The 13,381-nt window shown below is 47.3% G+C and overlaps 1 protein-coding gene across 1 annotated transcript in view; it reads left to right on the plus strand.

The window, feature by feature from the left end:
* The window catches only part of CHAT (choline O-acetyltransferase), a 49,784-nt gene that overhangs the window by 14,768 nt on the left and 21,635 nt on the right, over positions 1 to 13,381 (plus strand). The gene's annotated exons all lie outside the window — the stretch shown is intronic.

Here is a 13,381-nt window from a genome sequence, read left to right on the forward strand (position 1 = left end):
AGCCCTATTCTCAGAAACTGGATGGAGAGCTTTCCTTTCTTGCTTACATTGGAGATTCCCAGATGAGGGGTGACACTTCTGTGAGCCTCTGTCTGCCCCTCAGGTTTTGATGCAGCCAGGTGACCATTCAGACCCCCTGAGTGTCTGTAAGCTGAGGACCTGGGATAGGCCTAGGGAGTGTAAGGGACAGAGAGGATGAACCCCTGGCCCTGAGCAGCCCCTTCGATAGGAATCGGGGAAGGGATGGCAGATGAGGGAGCAGATTTAAGTACATAGTAATGCAGTGTCTACCCATGTAAGGCAGTAGAGCCAGCAGGTGCCAAATAAATGCTCCAGGACTTCGGAGAGGGGAGGGAGCCCTTCTAATTGGGAGGCTTTTGAAAGGCTTTGTAGGAAGAGGTGGGAATTGAGCAAAGCCCTGTGACATGAGTGAGAGGGGCAGGAAGGAGGGACAGTGTCCAGGCAAGCAGACCAACTGCAGTACCATGAGGAGAGCAGTCTGGCCGGAAAAGGTGGCCATGCTAAATGTACTGAGAGAATGAGAAGGTGGTGGGGCTTGGATGTATGGCCACAGGCACTTCCCTCTCCCTAGAAAGTTCTTCCCCCAGGGCTGGCTGGCTCCTTGCACCATCCCAAACTCAGCTCAGGTGCCCCACCCTAGACCCTCCTTGAGCATCCCCCAGCTCTCCCCAGCACACTCTGTCCCCTTGTCCTGTTTTCTCATCTTTTTTTTTTTTTTTTCTGTTTTCTCATCTTGATTGCATTTCTCACCCTCTGAAGTCAGCTTTTTATTTGTTTGATTCATGCTGATTATCTGTCCTGCCCCACCCTCCAAGTCTATAAGGTCCAGGAGAACAGGGCCCTTACCTGGTTTAACTTCTGAATCTGCTGTCCCAAACACAGTTGGTCCCCAATTATATTTGTTAAATAAAAGAATGAAGGACTACTAAGGATACTGGGTCCCAGACATTTCCCACTTACCAATGAATTATTCTTTCATTCGATTCTTGGGCACCTACAAGTGCTTGGTCTTAAATCAGAGGCTGCATGGGTCACAGGGAGGTGTAAGAGTTGACCCTGTTCTCACCGACCTCACTGCCAAGTGGGGGAATTAATAACTTATGATTTGAAAGTGAGTTGATTCCCTCAGCAGACCATGGTGTAATCAAATCCCACTCTTCTCCCCTCCAGGGAAAGAGACAGGCATCAAAAGAATCGCCTCTGCTTCCAGTACGGTTCCCACTTTATTAGCAGGCCAGGCCCAAGCCATCTCTCTGCAGAACTGACCGGGACTGCCTTGGGGTCTGAGTGCTTGGGTGCGCTAATCGGAATTAATTTGTTAATGACACTTGATCTGGCTTTCTGAATGGAAGTGCTGTTTCTAAAGGAAGCACGGCAGAAAGGAGGGGGCGCATACATGCCTTCCCTTTGGAAATCTAATTAATCCAGTTAGCACTGACTGTGTCATCTGCACAGCGGGAAGCCAATCTTTCACAGAACTCTCCTCTCTGGAGTGCCCCTTCCCACGGAAGGAAAACAGGGAAACCACTTAGGATACAATTTTGGTGTAAAAATGAAAGATTAAGGCAGCTTGGGCTAGAGTGGAGAGTGAAGATGGAAAGACATGGATGGGGTCTAGATAAGTTTCAAACTAGAAGTGACAATAAGGAAAAGAGGAATGAGCAAGAGTCCTAGGTTTTTGATGTGAGCAACTGAGTAGATGGCGGTACCATTCACTGAGATGAGAACCAGGTGAGGGAAGTGGCAACAGAATGGAGAAGTCCTTTCCAAGTATGTTAGGGCTGAGACGCCTTGAGTCAAGTTAGACCTATGTGTCTGGTGCTCAAGGGAGAGGTCGGTACAGAGATATAAATTTGAGAGCCATCAGCACAGAAGTGATATTTAAAGTCACGGACTTGGATGAGATCATCTGGAAACGGAAGAATGGGGCCTTGGAGGTCAGGTAGAGAAAGATGCAAAGGGGATTGCAAAAGAGCAGCCTGTGAAGTCAAGAGGAAACCAAGAGATGAGTCACGAAAATCCAAGACGGAAGGCGAGAGCCGCTGACCACGTGGGATGCTGCTGAGAGCTTGCGGAAGAACAGGACAGAGAGGAGACCCTGGGCTTAGCAACCCTAAGTCATCCGTGACCTTTACCAAAGTCAGACTAGAGTACTAGGAAGGGTGAATGATTGTATGCTGATGGAAGCCATCCAATAGCAGGAGGGAATTGTTGATGAGACGGTCACTGAGTAGAATCTCGAAGGGTGGATGGTTCTTTTCAGACACTTTGGTACTAGAAGGAGCAGAAAAATGGGAGTGGTGGGAAGAGGATGGGGCTCAAGGGCAGTGTTTTTAGTAGGAGAGGCAAGTGCATGGAAGTAATCCAGGAAGTGAAATTGTTAATGAGGAGAGAGGAGACAAATGTAGGGGTGGAATTCTTGCAAAAGCAAAAGGAAATGGAACCCAGAGAATCAGAGGCCTTTGACTGGTACAGGGAAAACAGAATCTGGGCCCGAGGTCCACGGGGATGTGGCTGTGGTGGCAGGAATAAGAGGAGGTTCCTGACTAGAGGCTTCTGGCCTCAGATGCGCAGAACCACGGCTATGCACCGAGAGAGGCGAGGGTGGGACGCTGGAGGCAGAAGAGAATACATGAAATAGCCTCTTGCAAAGTGGGAAAGACAGCCTACTCAGGAAACTTGCTAAGATTCCTGGACTGTGTCGAGCTCGTATTTGAGGGCTTGGGGTCATACATTTCAGAAGAAATTAATTAGCATTGTTTTGCATTCCCCCCACCCCACCCATAGCGTTCAGGTCCTGAGGTTCAGGCAAGGAGAAGGTGGGTTGCTGGGTTCAGCCAAGGTTGGTGAGCATAATGGTGGGAGTGGGGGGCAGGTGTGGCAGGGGAATGACTATAATGTTGGAATCTGAACCGAGTAAGGAGATTCGTTAGTCTGCGCAGGCTGCCATAACAATGTACGACAACTGGGGGGCTTAGACAACAACCATTTATCTTCCCCCACTTCTGGAGGCTAGAAGTCCAAGATCAAGGTGTCAACAGGGTTGGTTTCTTCCGAGGCGTCTCTCCTTGGCTCATGGATGGCCGTCTTCTCCCTGTGTCTTCACATCGTCTTCCCTCTGTGTGTGTGGATGTCTGTGTTCTCATCTCCTCTTCTTATAAGGACACCAGTCATGTTGGATTAGGGCCCCACCCCAGTGACCTCATTTTAATTTAATTACCTCTGTAAAGATCCCCATCTCCAAATACGGTCCCATTCTGAGGTACAGGGACTTCAACTTGGGAATTTTGGGGGGACATAGTTCAGCCCATCACAGGAGGGAAGTGAAAGACAGGGGTGGGAGATAGAGAGTTGAAATAGGCAGTGGGACCCAAGGGTTTTGGGGGTGTCAGTGAGGTGAGACGTGTTGCAGTGGGAGGTAAGAGAGTGTGAAGCAGGAGTCAAGAGTGTGGTCAGGGTGCGGCACGATTGAACTAGGCTTCAGAGGGGGTTGGCTCCTGATAGAGGTACATCCCCAGATGTGATGGTGGGAGTGGGTACAGAGGTTAGACTGTCAAAAGTGAGAGGTCGAGGGGCTGAGAGAGGAGTATGCCAGCCAGGTCACACACACGGGGACATCCAAGCTACTGGAAGGATGGCCAGAGTGGTGATGGGGAGGAAGAAGATGAGCCAGGAGCCCAGGTCATCATGGTCGGACACTGTGAAGAAGTCAGTGGAGCCCAGCAGCAAGGAGGAGGATGTGATGGGAGGGATGAAAGCCTAACAGCTGCAGCTCCAAAGGGAAAGGGAGGAGGAGGAGTCATTTAGGAGCAGGAACAGAGAAGGGGAAGCCCCCTACCAATCTGGCCCCCTGGTGAGTGTGAGGAGACACAACAGTCTCTTAGGAGGTGGTTCAGGGAAGCGGGCCTTCAGGGGATGCCACACTCCAGTTGAGGCAGAAGGTGAATAGAACACTTTCAGAAGAGGTTAACAACACAAGGGAATAGCCAGTCAGTCACCGTGAAGAGTCCAGGAAGGAGGAGAGGGGGAGGGGGGAGGGCTGTGTCCACACAGGGGACACTGGAACAGCAGGGGATGAGAGTGCCAGGGAAAGACCCAGGGATGGTGGTCATTGTTGCAAGTGATGCTCCCAAAGCCCTAACCTCGGGGAAGCCTCTCTCCTGGTTCCAGGAGCAGCTGCTGGCTGTGGTTGTGAAGCTTGGGGGTCTTTCTGGCTCACAGTAAAACCACAGTTAATTCTGTGAAATGGGTTGAGCTTTCCGGGGTATCTCAGCTGAAGTCCCAAGGGCTCCACCTCCCTTCCTGGGACGCAGGCAGAGACCCAGTCCATGGGCACTGGGCCCAGGCTGGCACTGTCCAGCAGGAGGCTTTAGCCATGCTGAGCTCTGCTTGTCCTGATGGAGGCCTGGACCAAGGAGCCTGAACTCAGACAAAATCCACCCCTGAATTCTCACAGGATCAGCTGAGACCCAGAGGGGCAGTTGATTTCATCAATCCACTCTCTTTCCAGAGATGGTCCCTTGATCCCCCAACCAGGATGGCTACCTCTGTGAACCCACAGGCTGCCCAGCCCCTGACCCTCTGCCATGACATCAAGAGGGTGGAGCTCATGGAGGTCCAGTAACTGCCAGTGGGGCACAGCCCACATGGAGTGCCCTCCGGGGAGGCCAAGGGCTACAAGACCTGCTGGGACCATTACTGCCCCTGAGGCCTGCCATCTTGCTGGGGAGACCAGAATAAGCAGAATCGTTAGGGCAAGAGTGGACAGGATAAAACCAAAGGAGGGTCTCCATCAGGAGTCCTGCGGGAGTTTGGAGGCCTCACCCCTCTGCATGTCATAGCCCAGGAGGGTTTCCTGTGTCAAGTGGGACTAGAGGTAAACCCACGTGGGTTGAGGTCGGTGGGACTGGGTCTAGCTGACAATATCAGGATCATCTAGAGAGCTCCTAAAAAAACCCCAAAAAACCCAGATTCCTGGGTGCTGGTGATTTTCCAGTGGGACTGGAGAGAGGCCAAGGGATTTGTATTCTTAAAGCACCCACAGGTGTAGCCCAGGTTGGGACCCACTTATTCATATATCAGCGGCTACTGTGCGTGGAGGTTCCCCTTGGTGCTGGGCCCTGTCCTGGGCGCTTTCTGTCCCTTGTTGCCATCAGTCTTCATAATAGCCTGTGAGGTGAGAAGTTCATCCCCACAGAGCAGAGGAGGCTGTGTCTCCCACAGTTCGAGGGAGTCCCCACCCTTGCAGGTGGTGGGCGGTGGAGCCAGGACTGAATAGGGAACATCTGTCTCCCCAGCCTGAGATCTGCGGGGCCGGGTGGGCAGGGGTGGGATTCAGGCCTCAGGAGGGCCGTGCACATCCTCTCAGGACCTCCCTCCCCGCCCAACACAAAGCTATGGCCTTCCCGAACCCAGGAGGAGCCAACACCGTTATCCTGGTCTGGAAATTTAATTAGACATCCCGCCCTGAGTCTGGAAGACTACAGCGCTTGTCAATTTGTAGGAAAAGGATAGCCAGCTCGGAGACACCTCCACCCCACTCACCCACCGCAGCCCGCTGGCTTGCATGGGTGCTGCCGTGGAGAACCTGCGAGCAGACTTCGGAGGCATATGCCTCCCGTTTACACAGTCCCGTAAGTATTTATCCCTAGCGGCCAATTAGAGCTGAGCCACTGCTTTCAAGGAGGGAACTGACAGAAGGTAGCTGTGTCTGCAGAAGGCCTCCTCGGTCATGGTTTACAAGAACCCCTCGGGATGGGGCATTTTGCTCTTTAAATATTGTCATCCAGAGATAGGTAAGTCTGCTGATTTGAAAAACAATTGCACGTTAGCAATAACAGCATGTCTGATTTAACTGGCCCAGAAATACCTCCTGGTCTCTTGAGGCCGAATGCTGTTTCTTGGGGCCAACCCCTCCCTCCCACAGTGGAAGCATGAAGGCTTTTATGGATGAGAGCATCCAGGCAGGCAGAGGCATGTGGTCCAAGGCAAGAGGCCTGGGCTTGACCTGTGCCTCACTGCTGTCCCCTGGAGCCTGGCTTCCTAGGCCAGGATGTGGAAATAGCAGCCCCACCCGTGGATAGGACCAAGGGGATGCAAAGCTGGTGGCTTGGTGCCCGGCACACAGAGGGTGATCGCTAAGGGATAACTCTTATTAGATTGGGGAAAACACTCTGGGGATGTTTTGCCCAAGCCCACAACCTCTCTGGAAAAATCCGGTGAACTGAAAATGGACACCTGTTGATGGGCACTGCCCTTGCAGTCAGTGACAGTGGCCCATGGCCTCAGACTGAATGGCCTATAGTCCTTGTGTGGAGCCCTAACCCTTATTGACTCTGGGGTGCTCTTTTGCCTCCCCCAGGGTCCCCACATACCACATGCTCTGTGTGCACACACTCCAGGCACCTGTGCTCTTTCATTTCTCACTGGGTGCCATCTCTCTGGCCCTCACTGTCCATTTCTTGAGCAGCACTATGATATTTGGTTACAAGGCAGCTAAGGGGTTTTGGGGTTTTTTTGTATCTCCTGACCTTCTCCACTCACCACCCCTCCCCTATATTCTGGAAGTATGATAGCTCTTTAAATCTGCCTTTGTGGGAAAGGTGGCTAGAACCCAGAGGAAAGAAATTCTTGGCTCCTGACTTTTTTTAAAAAATTAAATTAAACTTATTTGGAAATAATTGCACATGCATTTGTAAGAAATAAACTCGCCTGTACCATTTTCCCCCCGAATGGTAACATCTTGCAAATCTTACAATATCACAACCAGGACATTGACATTGATACAGTCAAGATACAGAACATTTCCATCCCCACAAGGATCCCTCTGTTCCCTTTATAGCCACACCCACCTCCCTTCCAGCCCCATCCCTCCTTAACCCCTAGCAACCACTAATCTATCCTTCATTTCTATGATGTTGTTTCAAGAATGTCATATAAATGGAGTCATACAGTATGTAACCTTCTGATATTGGCTTTTTCACTCAGTATAATTCTCTGGAGATTCATCCAAGTTATTGCATGTGTGAATAGTTCATACTGCATTCCACAGTATGGATATATCACAATGAGTGATATAACCATTGAAGGATATTTGAGTTGTTTCTACTTTTTGGCTATTACAAATAAAGCTACTATGAACATATATGTATAGGTTTTTGTGTGATCATAAGTTTTCATTTCAGAAAACAATGTTCAGGAATGAAATTGCTACATCATATGATACTTGCATGCTTAATTTTTCAAGAAACTGCTAAAATGTTTTTCAGAGTGACTGTACCATTTTACATTCCCATCAGCAACGTATAAGTGATCCAGTTTCTCTGCATCCTTACCAGCATTTGGGATTGTCACTATTTTTTTTTTTTTTTTTTACCCTTCTGATAGGTGTGTAGTGATCTTACTATAGTTGTAATTTACATTTCTCTTATGACTTATGATGTTGAATATCTTTTCATGGCTAATTTCCCTCTATAGCTCATCTTTTGGGAAATATCATTTCATGTCTTCTGCTCATTTTCTAATTGGATTGTTTGGGGTTCAGGTTTTGGGTTTTGGGGTTTTCTTTTTACTGTGAGTTCTGAGAATTGTTTCTATATTCTTTACTAGCCTTTTATTGGATATGTGGCTTTATATTTTCTCCCAATATGTAGCTTATCTTTTCATCTTCTTAACAGGGTGTTTCACTAAGGAAATGTTTTTAGTTTTGATGAAATCCAATTTATCAATTTTTCCTTTTATGGATCATACATTTGGCATCAACTCTAAGAATTCTTTGCCTAGCCCGAGATCCCAAAGATGAATTTCTCCTATTTTTTTCTAAAAGTTTTATAATATTGTACATTTAAGTTGACAATCCATTTTGTATTAATTTTTTTATAAGATATGAGATTAAAAAAATATTTTTTTACTTGGGTATAGTTGTTTTACAATTCTGTGTTAGTTTCTCCTATACAGCGAAGTAGAGCTCCCTGTGCTGTACAGCAGGTTCTTATTAGTTATCTATTTTATACATATTAGTGTATATATGTCAATCCCAATCTCCCAGTTTATCCCCCCCGCCCCGCTTTCCCCCCTTGGTGTCCACACGTTTGTTCGCTACATCTGTGTCTCTATTTCTGCCTTGCAAACCAGTTCATCTGTACCATTTTTCTAGATTCCACACATATGCATTAATATACGAGATTTTTATCCAAGCTTTTTAGAGGAGGGGTGCCTATGAGTGTCCAATTACTCCAGTAATATTTGTTGAAAAGGCCATTCTTCCTCCACTGAATTACTTTTGCACCTTGGTCAAAATCAATTGGACATATTTGTGTTAGTCTATTTTGGGGTTTTCTGTTCACTTCCATTGATCTATGTGTTCATCTCTCTGCCAATACCACACATTCTTGGCTATGTAACTATGTGATAAGTCTTTAAATTGGATACACTGACTCCTCCAACTTTATTGTTTTTTAAAATTGTTTTAGCTATTCTAGTTCCTTTGCCTTTTCACATAGATTTTAGAATAATCTTGTCTATATCTACAGAAAGTCTTGCTGGGATTTTGATGGGAGCTGTGTTAAGCTTGTATATCAATTTGGGGAGAATTGGCATCTTCACCCTGTTGAGTGTTCCAATGCGTGAACACGGTATGTCTCTCCATTTACTTAGATCTTTGATTTTTTGCGTTAGTGTTTTGTAGTTTCAGTATACAAGTCCTGTATGGTTTTGTTAGATTTACACTGGAGTACTTCATTTGTTTTGCATGATTTAAATCACATTGTATTTTTAATTTTGGTGTTCCTGCCTTGTCACTGGTATGCAGAAATACAATTGATTTTTGTATGTTTATCTTGTACCTTATGAACTTCTAACTCACTTATTAGTTCTACGTGGGTTTTTTTTTGTAGATTCCTTATAATTTTCTACATAGATAAATCATGTCATATGAAAATAGGCAGTTGTTTTTTCTTTCTTGTATGTTTCTTTTTTTATTCCCTTTTCTTGCCTTTTCGTGCTGACCAGAACTTCCAGTACTATGTTGAATAGCAGTGGTAAGAATGGGTATTCTTTCTTGTTCCTCATCTTAGGGGCAAAGCATGCAGTCTTTTCAGCCTTAAGTATGATGTTAGCTATAGGATTTTTTTGTAGATGCTGTTTATGAAGTTGAGGAAATTCCCTTCTATTCCTAGTTTTCTGAGATTTTATCATGACAAGATGTTGAATTTTGTCACTTACACTTCATCCATTGATATAATCATGTGATTTTTCTGTAGTCTGTTAATACAGTGGATTACATCAATTGATTTTCAAATATTGAACCAGGTTTGCATCCCTGGAATAAGCCCCACTTAGTCACAGTGTATAGTTCTTTTTATATGTTGCTTAATTCTATTTGCTGATATATCGTTAACTATCTTTGTCTCTATATTCATGAGGGTTATTTGTCTTGTAGTTGGTTGTTTTTTTCGTGTGTTTAGGGGTGGTGGCGGTGGTGGTATACTGTTTTATCTGGTTTTGGTGTCAGGGTAACATTGGGAAGTGTTCCCACCTCTTATATTATCTGGAAGAAATTGTGTAGATTGGAGTTAATTCTTCCCTAACTGCTTGGTAGAATTCTCTAGAACCATCTGGGCTTGGAGATTTTGGTGGGGAGGGGAAAGTTTAAACTTACAAATTCAATTTCCTTAATAATTACAGGGTCTCCAAATTATCTGTTTCATATTTGGTGCATTGTGGTAGTTTATACTTTTTAAGGGATTGGTCCATTTCATCTAAGTTGTCAAATTTATGTCTGTAGAGTTGTTCATAGTATTTCTGAAAAGTTATCTTTTTGATATCTGCAAGATTCATAGTGATGTGCCTGTTTAATCCCTGATATTGTGTCTTTTATCTCTTTTGTTTTTCTTCGTTAGTCTTGCTAGAGATTTGATTGATTTTTGAAAAGAAACAGCTTTCTTTTCATTGATTTTCTTTCTTTTTTTTCCCTGTTTTCAATATCATTGATTTCTGCTCTTTGTTATGTCTTTCCTCCTCCTTGTTTTCGGTTTATTTTGCTTTTTTTCCCTAAGTTTTTGAGGTGAGAACTTATATTATTCATTTGAGACTTTTCCTCTTTTCTGATGTCAGCATTTGTGCTATACATTTCCCTCTCAACAAAGCTTTAGCTGTGTCTCACAAATTTTGGTATGGTGTATTTTTATTTTCATTTATTTCTATGTTTTTTTAAAAAATTTCCTTTAAGATTTCCTCTTTGACCCGTGGATTATTTGGAAGAGTGTTGTTTAGTTTCCAAATGTTTGGAACGTTTATTTTTCTACTGTTTTTAAAAATCTTGATTCCAGTGGTCAGAGAACACATTTTGTATGATTTCAATTATTTTCAATTAGTTGAGGGTGTTTTATGGCCTAGGATATGGTCTACAGTGGCATATATATTCCATGGGCACTTGAAGAGAATGTGCACTCTGCTGTTGTTGGGTGAAGTGTTCCATCAATAGATCCTGTTGATTGATGGTGTTGTTAAGTTCTTTTATATCCTTGCTGACTTTCTGTAGCTGTTCTGTCAAGTATCAAGAGAGGGGTGTTGAAGTCTCCAATACACTTGTGGATTTGTCAATTTTTCCTTCAGTTCTGTTAGTTTTTGCTTCACATATTTTGAGGTATGTTTGGTAGATACACATTTAGGATTGCTATGTCTTCTTGGTAGACTGACCCTTTTTTTTATGTAATATCCCTCAACATCTCTTGTAATTTTCTTTGCTCCGAAGTTTACTTGATCTGATATTAATATAGCCACTCCTGCTTTCTTTTCATTAATATTTGCTGGATGTGTCCTTTTCCATTTCCTTTCACCCAACCTATATCATTATATTTGATGTGAGTTTCTTGTAGATAGAATATAGCTTGGACATACTTTTGTCGGCCTCCTCATAGCTTCTAGGGGCTGGGAGTATAAAGATCACCCCATAAGCCATAGAGTAGAGAAGAATTTGACAGGTGTGATGGCAGACTTCCCTCCCAAAAGGAGCTATGATTCCTTTATCTGGGGAGGAAAGATGCTCAGATGTGATTGACAGATATTTAGAAGCTCTAAGTGTCTGAGAAGGAACCCAGTGCCTCCATCTCCCAGACTATCTATTCCCAGGGAATAGATCCCAGAGGGCTGTGCGTCTGTCTGTGTATGTGCGTGTGCACAGGTGGGTGTGTTGGGGAGCAGCACCTGAGGGGTCTGCAGCCCTCTAGAGGCAGAGGTGCTGTGTTCATTTCATCTTTGCTCACCTTAGTCACAGTCTGGATGCTTTCAACCTCTAACAGAAGCTCCAGGGCCCTTCAAGGCCTCATGGCCTCTGGAATTTCTGCATCGCCGAAGCTGTCAACTCCCCAGGCATGGGTGGCAGCTCCTCCTATTACTCAACTCCGACTTCTACCTATTAAGCAGGGGCTCCTTGAGGAAGATTGATTTACCACATTAAGCGAGCCTCCGTGTGCTCGATGAGGATGTCACAAGACAAATGGCTCCTGCCATGTGCCTCCAGCCCACTGCCCCGTGTTTCCATTACGTTTGGGCCAGAGTCATAGTGGATGAGTTTGGGTGTAGTTCATTTTCTGCCTTACACGATAAACTTGTCAGCATTTGACCGATCAGCTGCTTGTATGCAGGGAGTTCATTTGCAAGGCGACCTGGCATCCCAGCTCTGCTGTCCTGCTCCCATTTCACTCTGTCTAATGAGCTAGGACCCAGTTCCTCTTGGCTGGTGCTGCGCTCCGGGGCCCTGCTCAACCTGCACGCAGTGGTGATAGTTCAGCCCCTCCTCAGGGGTCCCTCTCTCCTGCCTGGAGGTGGCTGCGGCACTGATGCCCAGGGAGCTGTCCTTTTTCGCTGCCAGCCTCCAGTCACCCGGCTGGGAAGGAGTGTGCCAGACTCCCACTCTTCTGCACAGAGGCTGCATCAGACCTGCTCCCCAGCCTCCGAGATGGACAGGCCTGCCGTGGGCTTCCTGGGGAGCTGCAGCCTGCCCACTCCACACTGGCTTTGGGGCTGTTTCATAGGCAAATACCAAGCCTGGGCTCTCAGAGCTCACTGAGACATGGGCCAACGTGTGTAACATCGGGGCTGCCCATGGTCCCCAGGCCCAGGCCCACCCCAAGCGACTAGGCATCACTGACAAGCTCCACCCACAAACCTGGGTGTCTACTGCCTAGCCTCAGAGCCTTTTCCAGCACTGTTATCTCCCTTCCTCTCCACCTATTTGAATCAGACCCAGGCCTAGCCAAGGCCTCCCATGCTTTGAAGTCCCCAGCCACCCTGATCCCAAAGGACCCCCAGAATAGCACACAGTGCAGGGCCAGGCACCATGGCCATCGGCAGGGACTCCTACAGGAGCAGAGGGGGGCAGGGTGGGAAGCTTTGCAGAGAGTGAGGAATCCCTTTCCTGTCTCCATCTCTCCCCCGTCCCTTCCATCCCATGAAGCTCCATGCCCCAAAGGTAGTAATTTCCTGACTTTCAAGGGGCTGGCTGAGCTCCTCTGAGCTCCCTCTCTGAGCTGTGCCCACAGATCTCAGCCTCACCTATCCATGCACACTCAAGTCCATTGCCAGCCATGGACACTTTCCTGTGCCCACCTGGGCTGGGGACCCAGGCCCTGCTCTCTGTGAGCTCAAAGGCGTGGGAAGAGGGGGCCAGATCAGGGCTCCTGGAGCTGGACTGTCGGTGACAGGGGTTTGGGGCGCGACAGGGTCACGCACTGTAGGGTCATGCACAGTGCGGTAGGAGGTGGCGGTTATTGAGGTGGCTGGTCCAGCCCTGGGCTCAGGTTCCGTGTGAGGCCGGCCTGGTGGAGAGAGCAGAGGGTCCTCATCGGCCCTGAGCAGGCAGCCGAGCCAGCTTCTTCCCGGTGTGAGGCGTCCTGGAGGGCAGGGGCTCTCTGGGCTGCTCCCACCCACACCGGGCGCAGGGTCAGTACCATGAGAGGGTTAGGGAGCTTGGGAGGATTTGACGAGTAGAGCTTTGATAGGCAGAGAAGGAGAAGGGCCCCCATCCGGCGGGCAGCTTGCGTGACGGTGAGGGGATGAATGTGCGCAGGTGACCGGGAGTGACAGGAGGCTCCTGTGAGGTCCATGCAGGGATTCAGGGAAGGCGACCCGGAGGGGCAGCAGATGCCAGCAGTGGAGCTCAGGAGCCATGTTGAGAAGTTTGGATCCTTCCTTGTGGGCCGTAGAAGTTGTTTCTGGTCGAAGAGGGTGACGTGGTGACTGTATCACACTTAAGGAAGGGGGGAGGGGAGTTCTTCACCCACCCAGCCCACCCCCACCACAATGGTGTCTCATTTGCCGTTCGGTCCCCAGGGCATGGCCCAAAACCTTGAAGTGGATC

This window comes from Eschrichtius robustus, chromosome 7, assembly GCF_028021215.1.
Source record: "Eschrichtius robustus isolate mEscRob2 chromosome 7, mEscRob2.pri, whole genome shotgun sequence".
Classification (NCBI taxonomy): Eukaryota; Metazoa; Chordata; class Mammalia; order Artiodactyla; family Eschrichtiidae; genus Eschrichtius; species Eschrichtius robustus.